The 15,648-nt window shown below is 37.4% G+C and overlaps 1 pseudogene; it reads left to right on the plus strand.

Annotated features, from left to right (window-relative positions):
- Nucleotides 1-15,297: 15,297 nt before the first annotated feature.
- Nucleotides 15,298-15,648, plus strand: part of LOC138156677 (beta-synuclein pseudogene) — a 1,493-nt pseudogene continuing 1,142 nt past the window's right edge.

The following is a 15,648-nucleotide window of genomic DNA, read 5'->3' on the forward strand; positions in this document are numbered from 1 at the left end:
TTTACGAAAGGAGGCAGCAAAAGTTCTTTCATTGGAAAATTTAAAGTAAGGGGAAACATCTCTGTGTTCAGTGGATTGTATCAATGTTTCAGAATCTTTTTCTTCTCAAGGACTGGTGAGTTGTCATGACATATACAGCAAAGGCAGTAATGACCTAAGATTTTACCAGGTCAAGCCCCATTAAGGAAGATCATAGAATTATAGAAGTGATTTGGACAGGACTCTAGAGGTCACCTGTTTAATTCTTAACCAAAGCATAGATCTTATCTACGTTATTTCTGACAAGTGGTCATTTGTACTCTTCCACTTAAATGCCTCTAGTGATGAGGAACTCACTAGCTCCCAAGGCAGCTTGTTCTATTTCTGGAAAATTTTAATTACCATTCTACCACTAAATAATTGTGTGACTTTGGACTTGTAACTTTAACCTTTCTGGGTCTCAAAGCTTTTCAGCTGTAAAATTAAGGGGCTAGACTAGGGTACTAAAATTCCTTCTAGAGGTTAAAAAAAATTCAATGATTTTTCGTAGTGTTTAAAGCAAACATATTTGCTGCTATAGCTTCATTTTCATTTGAAGATTCATAAGTCTTGGGGCAGAATTTTACCATTATTTAAAGAAATGGGTAATTTGCCTGTCCAGTCTATTTAAGTTCTAGTACGTTTTCTTTCATGGTACACTGGCCATCTTTTACTCATCCTGTTTCATCACGTAACATAGATTTTTCTTTCTAAAATAATAATCCCTTATATTTGCCTAATACTTTTCATCCAGAATACATGCCAGGGCACTTTGTAACTTAACTGATAAGCAATCCATATGTAGAAAGATTAATTCAATCACAGTTGAATAGATCAAAACTACCCCTCAATTCCCCTGAGCAATTATACATTCCCAGTCCAGACAAGAGAGGAAGGGGATTAATATTACCAAAGAATGCTGGTTGAAAATTGGTCAATAGATCAGTATTTTACCCTTGATAGATTAGCATTTTACTCTTGAAATATAATTATCATGGCCCTTTAGTGAATTTTAGGAAGAGAGAGGAAAACATAAAACAGCAAAAAGATCATTGGCTGTGGAGTCAAAAGTTTTAGGTTCAAATGCCACCCGTATGTTTGCTACCTTTGTGACTTTGGATACAAAGGACTTCAGGCTGTATGTGGTGTTCAGGGAGGACTAGCATCTCTGGTGTGAAGGCTTTCTGAGCCCTTTACAGGGCAGCTTATCCATCTTTGGTGTCCATCTGTCACCCAACTCTCACCTATGGCTCCAAGAAACTGTAGCATGTACAATGTCCACACCTTAGTAATGCTATCTTTGCAGATGAACTAAACCAGACTGAGAGTAACCAACAGGCCTCTAACCCATACATTAGAGGGAGGTTTACCCCAAGTATATGAAGATTTCCCCCAGGATAATGGGAAAATGAGAACAGTTTGTTTCAATGGCCATGAAAGCAACTGAAGCGAGTGCTGTGAACCACTCAGAGCTTGCTCAGACATTAAAGACACCAAGGTCATCCACTGCATCCCAGTTCATTGCCAAGGGCCTTGAGTTTTATCTTGCCACTGAACTTTGATGACTCTGAAAGAGAGTAAAGTTGATGACTTTGTTCATCTCTGTCTAACACATCTAATTCACATGCTAGTCAAGACCTCTCAGTGATGTCATCGGTCCTCTTTGAAAATGAAGGATGATAGAGAAAGAACTATGGAGTCTGAATGCAGATCAAAGCATGCTATCTATTTTCCCTTTGCTTTTTTGTGATTTACCCCTATGTTCTGTTTTTTCTTTCAAAACATGATTAATATGGAAATATGTTTAACATGACTGCATATATATAACCTATATCAGATTGTTTTCCATCTTGGGGAGGGGAGGAGGGAGAGAGAAAATGAAGGAAAAAAATTTTGCAACTCAAAATCTTATAAAAATGAATGTCGAAAACTATCTTTGCATGTAATTGGAAAAACAAAATATTATTTACTTAAAAAAGAAATGTATTCAACTTTAAGAATAAAAGAAAATGAAAGAAAAGAAAATGGACAAATCACATAACTGTCCTGGGTTCTTTAGCTATGAAAGGAGGTTAGACTATTAGAGGTCCCTTCTCACTTTCAATCTATGATATTCTGTGAAGGTAATTTGATGTATCCGTATCTATGTTCTCACTTTGTGACCTAATCACTTCCTATGGGTTTAATTATTATCACTATATAGGTGACTGCCTATATATCTAGATCTCTATATCTAGCCCTGGGTTCCATTCTGCTCTCCATTCCCATATCACCAACTGTTTTATATCAGACATCTCACACTAGATAGCCCATGGCATCACCAACTCATTGTGTCCAAAAATAAATCCTTTCTTTCTTCCTTCCAAACTCACTCTATTCCCCTAATTTTCCTATTTTTTGTCAAGAGTATTGCCATCCTTTTAGTCATGTAGGTTCTCACTGTCAGTGGCATACCTGATTCCTCAGTCTCCCCAGCCACATATATCCATTCGCTTGTCAAATCTTGTCATTTCTCCATCTAAGACATTTTTTGCATCAGTCCCATTCTTTCTACTGACACAGCCAACAGCCTAGTTTAGAACATCATCATCACCTCTTCCCCTGATTGATTTTAGTCGCCTTGTGTAGTAGTCTCCCTGCCTTAAGTCTCTCACCTCTCAAAACTATCATCCACATAGTTAAAGTGTTCTTCCTAAACACCCATTCTATTGGACCTAGGTCTTCCCACATCATTCTTTTACTTAAAAATCTCCAATGCCCACCTATCACTATTATTATTATTATTATTATTATTATTATTATGCCTCTATTACTATGGGCAGCTTGATGGCACAGTGGATAGAACTCTAGGCCTGGTATTAGGAAGACGAGTTCAAATATGACTTCAGACACTTACAAGCCATGTGATATTGGAAATGTCACTTAACATCGTTTCCTCAGTCTTCTCATCTGTAAAATGAAGATAGTAAAAGCACTTACCTCCCCAGGTCGTTGTCAGGATCAAATGAGATACTAATTTTAAAGCACTTAGAGGGGTGCTTGGCACATAGAGCTATATAAAAGCTAACTTTTTATTATTACCATAGAATAAAATGTAAAGTCTTCTGTTAGTGTTTAAAAATGGCCACATCTAGTCCCAGACTCTCTTTCCAACCTAATTATACTTTACCTATTTTCATGTGCAAACTGGCTCTTTTAATCTTCCTCATGTACAACATTGTGGTCTGAATCATACTTTCTTTCATCTTCACCATTTATAATCTCTAGTTGATTCCTTTTACATTAAACTTTTCCTGATTCCCCTGATAGCACCTCCTCCCCCCTCCAAAATCATCTTGAATTTATTTTGTGTAGACCTATGCTTTAATGACCTGCACAAACATGCATATATACATATTTCACCTTTCACTAGAACGTAAACTCCTTGAGGGCTTACAGGTTTTTTTTCTTTCTACTTTTGTTGTTGTTTGCTTGGAGCCTAGCACAAGGTCTAAAATATAATAGGCACTTTACTGATCGGTTTGTTGATATTATAAAGCTCTCTATTAATAGGAGGTTTTTGTAAAATTATTGTTGAAAGTGTGGGTATCGTATATTCTGTACATTAATATTGTTGCTATCAAGTCTCATTAGAGCAACAGCATTTAGAAATAATTTTGCAGATATTTTCACACCTTATGCTCACATTTACCACCCAGTATTGACATAACATCTAACCAGCCATATTGTAATTCCATCTGTAAATTCAAGAGCTGCTTTTAGAGCATCACAGATCAGTAGTTCTCTATCAGATGCCAGAAGCACACAGTGTTTGTGAGGTGTAGTAAAAAGTTTATATAAAGCTGATATGATGTTCTTAGAAAATAACACCTTATATAACAACACTAAATAGAAACTGAACAGTGAAGAGAGAAAATTGGGTTATCATTACGTATGTGACAAAGTTAATCTGTCATGAAGGGGAAAAAGTTAATTCTTGTGCCATAATATAACCTTGAATGCTTCATTTACATTTTCTAATGGTTCAAATAATAGATTCCTTTATATAATCAGAAGCATCAACTTGGACAGTAAGTTTAGGCATGCCATTTATCCAATGCATTGGTTTTTTTTTCTGTTTGTTTTTGTGAATTTCCTTCATCCTTGGCTTCTTATTCTCCTTGGGATTGCTATGCTTCTTAAATGAGAGAATAAAGAAAATTATGGGAGTCAGGTAAGACGCACAAGTCATTAATTACAGTAGCTCAGTTTCTTTTGGAGTATAAAGGGTATGTTGTGCTTAGCACAGTGCCTCTCACATAGTAAGTACTTACTAAAGATTTGTTAACTGAATGAATGGATATCACTTGGCAGGTTCATATTCAGAGGAAGCCAAACTTGCACTTGTGTGCCAGCCTGTCCTCATGTCCTCTGAGCTTTGTGTTTATTTGGTTAATCTTCCCACTACCTGATCTCAGCTTGAATTGTGTTTTCATCTCCTTTGTCCACATTCCTAGGCATCTACCTCGATCTTTCCATTGTAAATTTAGCATTGCCTGTACTAATTTCTGGTGACTTCAGTGGCTTTAGCTTTCTCAGAATATGTCACAGTGTACCAATTAGTATTTGGAAATTGGTAGCTTGGGATGTGTTTGTTTACTAAAGGAAAACCATACCAAATCAGAAACTATTGTAATTGTTTCCTACATACCTCATCTCATTTGAAAAACATGAGAATTTTTATTGGAACTTCAGTGCACTTTAAAAGTTGTACTTCCCCGACATTCACTCATTTATTAAGCAAATTTTGAGAACCTACTGTGTGCACAATCCTATGTTGGGCACTGAGAAATATACAGAAATGTATATGAGATAATGCCTGCCCTCAAGGAAGAGTCAATTTAGTAGAACACTAGAATCTATATAATATATATGTATACACATATGTACACTTTATATATGTTGTACCACCTACAGATATAGTTTATATTTTCCCTTTAAAAATATGAATTAGAGGGGCAGCTAGGTGGTGCAGTGAGGAGAGCATTGGCCCTGGAGTCAGGAGGACCTGAGTTCAAATCCAGCTTCAGGCACTTAATAAAAAAAACTAGCTGTCTGACCTTGGGCAAGTCACTTAACCTCAATTGCCCTCCAAAAAGCAAAAACAAAAAAACAAACCAAAAATATGAATTAGTTATTTTGTTCACACATTGTTAGATTCTAAAATACATTGATTGATTATCAAAGGAAATGAAAAGTATTGATCTTATATTTCTTTTTTTCCTTTATTTTTAGTTTTCTTTCTTTTTTTTTTAAGCAGTTGGGGTTAAGTAACTTGCTCAAGGTTACATGGCCAGTTATTTCTGGGTGTGGTGCTAAGTATCAGAGCCCAGATTCAATCCCAGGTCATCTCAACTCTGAGGCTGGAGCTCTTACTCACTGTGCCACCTAGCTGCCCCTATTTTTAGTTTTCAACATTCATTTTCATAAGATTTTGAGTTACAAAAATTTTCCCTGTCTTTCCTCTACCCCTCACCCCAAGATAGTGCACTCACTGAATACCCCTTCCCCCAATCTGTTCCCTCTTATATCCTCCCATTCCCCCCCCCCCATAACTTTCAAGTAGGGCAAGATGGATTTCTATACCCGAATGCCTGTATATCTTATTTCCCAGTTGCAGGTAAAAAGCAATTTTTCTTAACATTTGTTTCTAAAATTTTGTTTTCCAGATTCTTTCCCTTCTTCTCTCTGGTAAAGCCAACCACATACAGAATTCCAAAGGACTGCTGCTGTGAGCAGCTTTCAAGGTTCTGATTACATAGAATAGTGAACTCTATTTATTGGATAACAAATCAGAGCAAAACATTCACAGAAAATCAAAGTACAGCATTCACAATGTTACAGCTTATCACAGAAAATCAAAATAGAGCATCCACCTTGTCACAACTCAACAACTTATCACTAAAATAGCCATGTAGTTTTCACCAAAGTGGTCACATAGTTTTCAACAAAGTACATTCATTTAGTAAATCACAAAATCCTTAATTTAATCACAAAGTATAAAAGTCAAAGTTCTCCACCCCTAGGTCACCTGAAATCATAATCTTCTCAGTCAGTACACAGTATCCAAGTAAAGTCTTCTTTCAACTTGACTTGAGGCTGCCTCTCAGCCTCCATGGTTCCTCTTCCATGGCCCCAGCTTGTTACAGGAATGTAAATTTTTAAAATCTTGCCTGCCCCTAGGTTAAGTGCACCTGGAGCCTGTGGTGGGAGGCTTGTTTTTCAGGAATAACCATGCCTTGGTGCTTTGTGATTGGGCAGTGGGTCAAGAGGGTTGTTACATTCTCTGACCCAGGAGAAGGCTATATAATCCCTGATGTGAGACTTTGTTTGGGGGCTCACTTTGAGAAGTGTTGTGTGATTTGACCAGATGAGACTCTGGGCAACCGTTGAGAGACCCCAAGCTTTGAAAAACCCAGATGTTGATGCTTCCCTCTTTGGTAACTGTGATTTGGTATGGATGTAATGGTTGGACAGTTGGAGACCTGTCTGCTTGAAATATTTCTGTCTGTATACTCTGAAGTTTGGGGTGCTGAACTTTTTCCCCTGAACCAGGTAAATGATATGTTTGATTGATTAAAGCAAGATTGTTAACCCATTTTGAGTTGCTTTCTTTTAGCAAAACAGATCTAAGAACCTGTGTTGGCAGCCACCCTGGGTATGCTAGGGTGCTTGCTGCTACACAGTTCCAACTGTCACCTGGGTTCAAAGGCAGGCAGCTCCTAGTTCCTTGTCCAGCTCCTTGTCTATTTCTTCATCCAGTTCCCATTCCATATTGAAGTTCACAGTGTCCTTCAAACATCACTCAAGTCCTTCACAGTTCCTGTTTCTGGGAAGACAAAGCTTGACAGAGCCACAATAATATCCATACACATTGCTGGCACCATCATCAATTCACTATCTGCCTGTGAAATCAACTCAGACCCCCCCAACAAGGTCTGAGAACTCAAAACAAATCATCAACATAGAAATCAACACATAACCACAAACAAGGTCCAAGAGGTCAGCACAAATCATCAGTAAAGTTCCAGGACCTTCAAAACCCTCATCTAAGACTTCTATAAACATAGAACCAGAAAATTCTCTTTCAGGGATTCCAGTAAGGTTCCAGGGCTTCTGTACAAAGTATCCCAAACAAACATCAACACAGACAGAGCAGACAAACAGAGTGCTGGGCTAGCACAAGTTTTCTCCTTCTTGACTCTGCCACCATGAGAGTCCTCTTCTCAGTTTTGCTGTCTCTAGCCTGGGCCTCTCCTTATATGTGGTCCTTAGCCCCTCCCCTTCCTGTTGTAGGAGTTCATAAGCTCTAGGGTTCACAAGTTGTGGGGTTCACATGTTCTTGTTCTTAACAGACTTGATATAAGGCTCAAAAGAAACTTGAACTGAAACAATGTATTAATTCAACAGCTGAAACAAGGTATGAACTACTTCTGTGCTTGCCATTACACCTCCTCACTCACCCCCACTGAGAGGACATGAAATTCAGTATAGGTTGTACAAGTGTAGTTACACAAAACATTTCCATAGCAGTTATATTGTGAAAGACTAACTGTATTTCCCTCCATCCTGTTTTCTCCTTTGATCCTGTGCCTTTAAAAAGTGTTTGCTTTGAACTACCCTCTCCCCCAGTTTCCCCTCCCTTCTATCATTCCCCCTCTTATCCCATTCCCCCCTACTTTCCTGTAAGGTAAGATACCCAATTGAGTGTATATGTTATTCCCTCCTTAAGCCAAATCCAATGAGAGTAAGTTTGACCCATTCTGTTTCACCTTCCTGCTGTCCTCCTCAAATGTAATAGTTTTCTCTTGCCTCTTTTATGTAAGATAATTTACCTTATTCTATCTCTCCCTTTATTCTTCTCCCAATATATTCTTTTCTCACCTCTTAATTTCATTTTTTTAGATATCATCCCTTCATATTCAACTCATCCTGTGCCCTCTATGTATACATGTACACACACACACATATATATATATATACACACACACATATACCCTCCTATACATATATATGCATATATATTCCCTTCAACTATCCTCATAGTGAGAAAAGTCTCATGAGTTACAATTATCATTTTTACATGTAAGAATGTAAATAGTTTAACTTTAATAAGTTCCTTATAATTTCTTTTTCCTGTTTACCTTCTCATGCTTCTTGTATTTGGAAGTTAAATTTTGTTTTCAGCTCTGGTTTTTTCATTAAGAATGCTTAAAAGTCCTCTATTTCATTGAATAACCATATTGTATCCTGAAGCATTATATTCACTTTTGCTGGGTAGATGATGCTTGATTTTAATACTAGCTTCTTTGATCTCCAGAATGTCCTATTCCAAGTCCTTCGATCCCTTAATGTAGAAGCTGCTAGATCTTGTGTTATCTTGATTGTGTTTCCACAATGCTCAAGTTGTTTCTTCCTTACTGCTTGTAATATTTTCTCCTTGACCTGGGAGGTCTGGAATTTGGCTAAAATATTCCTAGGATTTTTCTTCTCCTCATTGCCTTTTTGTGCCTCTTTTGCCATTTGAGTTAGTCTATTTTTTAAGGTATTGTTTTCTTCAGTCAGGCTGTTGACTCACTTTTCATGATTTTCTTGCATAATTCTCATTTCTCTTCCTAATTTTCCTCCCCTTCTCTTACTTGATTTTCAAAATATTTCTTGAGCTCCTCCATAGCCTGTAACCAAATCATATTTTTCTTGGAAGCTTTTGATGCAGGAGTTTTGACTTTGCTGTCTTCTTCTGATTCCATGTTTTGATCCTTTTTGTCCCTAAAAAAGATTCTGTGGTCTGATTGTGCTTCCTTTGCTTGCTCAACTTGCCAGACAATTTCTTGACTTTTGAGCTCTTTGTAAGGCTTCCAGAGTGGAGAAAAATTGCTGGGTTTTCGCAGTGCTGTCAGAGCTGTTATCAGAGTTATGAGGAGGGTGCCCTCTCTACAGCCACCACAAGCTCTGGCACACTAGTGTTCCTTACCGCAGGACCACCACCCAAGACTGCAATTCAGATCCAAGCAGGTCAAAGCAAGAACAATTACCCTTTGAATGGTTGCTTGGTTCCCCTATAATCTGCAGGCCAAGAGCTCCTGAGGCAGCCACGGGGCAGCGCTACAGCCACCACCCTACTGCTACCTCTCATCCCAGGGGGCAGGGGCTGTACCGGGCTCTTCTCTCACCCTGGATCAACCGGGTTCGCCACTGACCTTTTACTTTGTCTTAGGTGTTGATGGGTTGATAAGTGTTGAAACCACCACAGCTGCTGGTGATTCACTCTTCTGAAGTCTGCTCTGGCTGGACAATCAGGACTACTACTCTGGGTTTCTGTGGCTCACAAAGGACTGTGCTCGGTTCCCAGCCTGGTGTGATAGACACTTCCTGTTGGCCAGGCTGCCTTCAGCAGGAGATTTATTTCTTTCTGTCACTTTGTGGGTTCTGTAGCTCTAAAATTTGTTTAGAATCATTTTTTACAGGTATTGGAGGTAATTGGAGCAGGAGCCAAGCAAGTTTCTGCTTTTATTCTACCATCTTGGCTCCACCCCCATTGATGTGATATTTATATTCACAAAAATAAAAGGTTATTTGATTGGATGTTATTTCATATAATAGCAGATAATCATTAATTCCCAGCAAATCAATTTGAGAAATCTATATAATTTAGGATCATGTGAAAATATATGGATAGAAATATCACTGTATAGCATGTTATAACACTGTCCAACTAAAAGGGGGCCACAATTATTCTTCAATGGGATTCCATAGAAGTTCTAGTAAAGAGTATTCAGGTACTATGAACAATTGAATCCAACTTAATGAATAACAATGTCTATTTTTCTTTAGGAATACACAGCTTAAAATAAATAGTTTCTTGACATCAACTTTTTTATATTTTCTTGGAGGCTTGGTGAGTTGGGCACAGAGGGGAATATGTATATAAATAAGTTCGTACAAAATATGAAGAAGATTTGAATCTTGCTTCAGATACTTATTATCAGTATGACCCAGACCAAATCATTTAACCTTTAACCTCTCTGGGCTTTAGTTTCCTCATCTGTAAAATGGATCACAGAGGGTTAGATTCATTGACCTCTAACATCTCTCCCAGCTCTAAATTTATAGTACTATGAAAATAGAGAATTGGGCTGCTATAGCGGATGAAGAAATGGCCTCTGAAATTTACTGACTGCGTGACTTTGAGCAGGTCACTTAACTTCTTAGTATCTAAGACACTTCGCGAAAACTATAAATTGTAGAGCAGTTAGTTGCCAATATGCCTTGGTATAGAGAGAATTCCTTCACTGTGTCACTCTCTACAGCACCAGTGTCAAGCTCAGAGTCCCTAAAGCTTCATACAGATCCCTGTGGCCACATACTGACTTAGAAAATCACATTAACATTATTGGTATTCTATTATGTCTTGTTAAATATTTCCCAATTACATTTTAATCTATTTCAGGCTGCACTTAGGAGTATGTCTGCATTTGACACCTCTGTTTTATGACAAAATGATTTCAGGAGGTGGGGGGAGAGCATTGACAACAGGAGAGATTTGGAAAGACCTTTGGTAGAAATGGCACAAGCCTAAACAAGTCTCAGAAAAACAAAGCTTAGGTGAGCATTACTGTGTGAATGTGAACTTTTAAGAGAAAAGGATGGAGTAACATTCAATTTGAACCTACAAAATTAAAAAAAAATCTAAACCTCCTTTCTCAACTCTAAGTGACCTCATCAGAACACTAACAAATCAGAAGAAATTTAGACTATTCAACCCTTCTTAAATACAAGTTTCTCAAACAAAGGAAATGGCAGTCAACTTTCAATTCACTAATATTAAAATTCATGCCTATTTATAGTAGTAACTCAGACATTCAGGAACACTCAAATGAGTTCATCCTATGTCATACATTTATGAAGCATATATTTAAAGATATATTAAGAAGACAAATTAAAATGGACAACCAACCAAGCTGCATTCCTTTTCTTCTTCCTAAGATAAATGAACAATTTCTTTTTTCTGCTAAGAAGCCTTAGGTGAAAGAAATAAAAATATATTTTTTCTTTGGACACCTTGTGGCATATTTTGTGATACCTTTTTTGTTAAGCCTCCACCACCCCCTCCAAAAAAGAAATTAATCTATGGATGGATGGAGTGTAGAATTTGACTCTGGGAAAAATCACTTCATAGCATAGTTTTAGAGCGGGCAAGAACCTCAGAAGGCAGCTAGTCTTGCTGACTCATAGTTCAATTACAACCATTTTATAGATGAAGAAACATGAGACCCAAAGAATTTAAATAAATTTCCCAAGTTATTGAGTAGCAGATTTAACTTTGGATTTGAATCCAGGACTTCTGACATGAGGTCTAATATTCTTTCCACTTAACCACACTGACTTCCCCTAAGAACTGTGAGGACATTTTTTCACTGGACTCATCAAATATTAGTTAACATACTGAACCACAACTTTATAGAGGAGTAGAAAACTGGCAAAAATTTTCAGAAGAGAGTTCCAGAGATGCTTACAGCATTAGAATATAGATTCTGTGAGTAAAGATTAAATCAAATCAATGAATATTTATATTCAGCCAAATGGGTTTATGATCTTGTTTGTTTGAAAGTTCCCTACAATGATACAAATATCAATCAATCAATTAAAGCCTACCTGTCCTGTGAAACATTCATATATGTCTTCCAATGAGTTTGCCACAGGGTTTTCAAATAATGTGCTCGAGTCCTTCTTCCATTTCTTCTGAAATTGCAGGTGTGGCAATAGAACACTTGAATTGTCAATCTGACATATGCCCAAGCTGTATTCTCTTTTGGTTGTTCAGTCATTTTCAATCATGTCCAATTCTTTGTGACCCTGTTTGTGGTTTTCTTGACAAAAATACTGGAATGGTTTTCCATTTCATTCTCCAGCCCTTTTTACAGATGAAGAAACAAAGGCAGATAGGGTGATGTGACTTGCCCGGGGTCACATAGTTAGTTATGAAGTGTCTGAGGCCATATTTGCAATCAAGAATATGATTTTTCCTGTCTCCAAACCTAGCATTATTCCCTGTGGCACCTAACTATTTTCTCTTCCAATCAGACTTCCTTAATTATGTTTCTTATTCCTGTTATTTTTGACAGTTCCTCATCCATTAAATATCACACCTACCTTGCACCTAATTCATTCCTGCCTCCCACCAGGAGAGAATTTGTTTTAAAGCAGAGATCATTATAGTCTTTCTTTTGCTTGTTGTTTTTTTTTGTTGTTGTTCATCCTTCATTCTCAAAGAGAACTAATGACATCATGAGGGTGATGCCTGGACTTCTGCATGAGTTGGATTTGAGGGGTCAGAGTTGTGCAAAGTAGTAAACCTCATTCTTTCCTCCAGAGTCACTGAAGTCCAGTGGGAAGACAAAGTTCAAGAAGAATGGTGATGACCCAGGTTATAGTGGATGATTTAGCCTTTCTAAATTAAGGTCTTGGGGGTGGCTAGGTGGCAGAGTGAACAGAGCACCTGCCTTGGAGTCAGGAGGACCTGAGTTTAAATCCGGCCTCAGACACTTAACACTTAGTACCTGTGTGACCTTGGGCAAGTCACTTAACCCCAATTGCCCTCTAAAAAACAAAGGCCTAAAATCTTAGTGTATTTTAAGTTTTACTTCAAAAGTACAGATGTTGCAAATTTATAAGGAACATTATTTGAAAATTTATCCATTTAAAGTTCTTTTACACTTTTTGTGAACTTTGATTAATAACATTTCAATTTTAACAAGATAGGATACACTGTCATTATGTACTGAATGTGCAATAATTTAAGGATTATTCTCAACATTGTAACTCTTTACAAACTTTCATCCATTGCCCTTTGGAATTACCTGGAATAATTCTGATTCTTCTTTCAGGGATCAATTCAATCTGACAAAATTTTATTAAGGATTTAGTATGTCTAAGAATCTTTCCATATATCCAAGAATTTAAAGACAAAAATAAAAGTCTCTTCTTTAGGACTGTGCAGAAGTCAACTGAAATTGGCTAATCAAGAGCTCATTGTTAAATACTCAGGGTAAGCTTTTATACCTTGGATATCAGCAAACACTACAAATCAGGGTCTGTTTTGTTTATTTTCTATATTTAAAACAGTGATAGTGAAAATATTAATAATGTAGATTAAACCTGCAAGTATGTTTTATGTAGGTTTTTTTTTTGAGAGGGAACATTGTCAAACACGAGCCCACCCTTTACCTGGCATCTAGGAATCGTATTCTTCTGGGTAGATAATTATAATGAAAGGAATTTTAAAGAGGGAGGGAAGACTAGCACATAGGGCATCAGAGAAAGCTTTATGGAACAGGTATTGATCCCTTCTCCACAGGGTCTTGTCTTCTACAGATAAACAATCTCACTTTCTTCAACCATTCTTCAAATGAGATTGTTTTGAGACTCTTCAATCTTGTTTATACTCTTCTGTAAAACCCTCAGGTTATTGATGCCCCTTTATAAACTCTTTGAGGCAGAAATGATGTTTGCTATGTCTCCATAGTCCTCACAGTGATTAGAACACCAATTGCTTTGATGAATTTGTGACCTCAATGATGTAGGTACTTGTTACCATGGTGCATTCATATTTTATCGTTGGGAGCAGTTCTTGGCTATCTCTCCACACATCCCTTGCCTCATAATATCCTATAATTATAACAGACCTTTCCTCATGCTCCCTGTTAAGATATGCCTCCTTGAAAATACTTTTTATGTACTAACTTAGGCATATGTTTTGTTCTCCTCCCAATAGAATATAAACTCTTGATGGTGAGGACTTGTTTCTTCTTTTTTCTTTTTCTTTTTGTTTTTATATATCAGTAGTAAGAAAGGTACGTAATAATTCCTTAAAAAATGTTTATTGCACTGAATAGAATCCACTGGTAATGTTCAGCATTTGGTATCCTTTCAACATGAGATTTAATTCCTCAATGTGATTAACATTATAATCCTTATGTATAAACCTCCTCATGTACATATATATATATATGTATATATATATATTTCCATATTCCTTTATTTAAAAATTGTCTTTTTTTTTTACTTTTCCATTGAAGCATATCAGCTATTATGAAATTAGTGTCCTAAAGTAGTAGGTACAGTGTTATTCATGATAGGGATTTTTCAATAGTAATTTTGACTGCTGTATTTCTCTTTTTCATCTCATTGCTGTCCTCTTTCCCTTTTTACCTTTAAAGCTGTTGGTGTGGTCTGGCTTAATTAGGTCACGCACTACGTTTTATGTAAACTTGTTTGTTTTTCTACCATCTCATTCTTCTTTAAGGGATTATATGGGCTCATATTCTTCTATCATCCTCCTTTCTAAGATTTTACAAGCACATTTTTATTTTAAAATAGCACTATATTTGCTACCACATTCTTTACTTGGCAAGAAGATAAAAGATTTTTTGGAAAGCATCTTCCTTGGCTCTTTTTGGTGTCTTTGCTGTAGAAACTGATTTAATTCATTGTATTTCCATAGGAAGTAATGATAGATATCTGTTCTCATATCCATTTTCCATTTTTCATATTACTAACTTATTTAAATAGCTCTTGATAAAGTTACATTAATTACATGCTATATTTTCTTCTCATTTTTGTTTGTCTAGTTAAGTGTTAATTTTGATATTTGTTCTAATGGGAAAAGGAATAAGCATTTATATAAAACTTACTATGTGTCAGGCACTATGCTAAACATTTTTTATAAATATTATATCATTTGATCCTCACGACCCTGCTAAGTAGGTGCTATTATTATACCCATTTTACAATGGAGGAAGCTGAGGAAAAGAAAGGATAAGTGAGTTGTCCATGGTCACACACCAAGTAAATGTCTAAGGTTAGATCTGAACTCAGGTCTTCCTGATTCCAGTCCCATCATTCTAACCACTCTTCCACCAGCTGTCTCTGAAATTCAGTGGTCTGGTTGGACATAGTCAGCTGATTTAGAAACAATTCTCACTATTATTTAACTATTTCCTATCTGTCAAGATTAATCAGTTTCATTTTTTTTTTGTTACACCCAGTGCTTCTTGACTCTTTTCTGGAAGAAAAATTATTTAGGAAATATAGTGATGAGGCTTCTGTTAGACTATAAGACATTGAATTCATTTATTCTTTATTCCTAAACTATATTACCAACACATTTTTATCCTCGTCTACTTTTTAATGCATGTTTGCATTAAAATCTCAAATGCTCTCTCCGAAGCAGGGCTTGCTCGGGCCGCCAGGGGGGAGCCGAGAGCTCATAGCTGCAGCAGCGGCCGAAAGAGGAGCTGGGACCTGAGAGCAGACACTGGGGAGGAAGAATCGGGAGACAAACAGAACCAGGGAGAGCGCACGGAAGGCTGGGGACAAGCTGTCACCTCCGAATCGGGCCGCGCTACGCTCCATGGCTCAGCCCTCCTGCCAGTCCAGAGAGATCTGAGCGCCCCCTACACCCCCGCCCCGGCTCCGGTCCTTCCGGCAGAGACATCGCCGCCCCTCCATCCACCAACCACCGCCGCATCCCTCCCTCTCTCTCTCCATCCATCCATCCATCCATCCATCCATCCATCCATCCATCCATCC

The sequence above is a fragment of the Petaurus breviceps genome, unplaced genomic scaffold (genome assembly GCF_028583685.1).
Source record: "Petaurus breviceps papuanus isolate PSGF00001 unplaced genomic scaffold, PetGlider_PUasm1.0 110, whole genome shotgun sequence".
Taxonomy (NCBI): domain Eukaryota; kingdom Metazoa; phylum Chordata; class Mammalia; order Diprotodontia; family Petauridae; genus Petaurus; species Petaurus breviceps.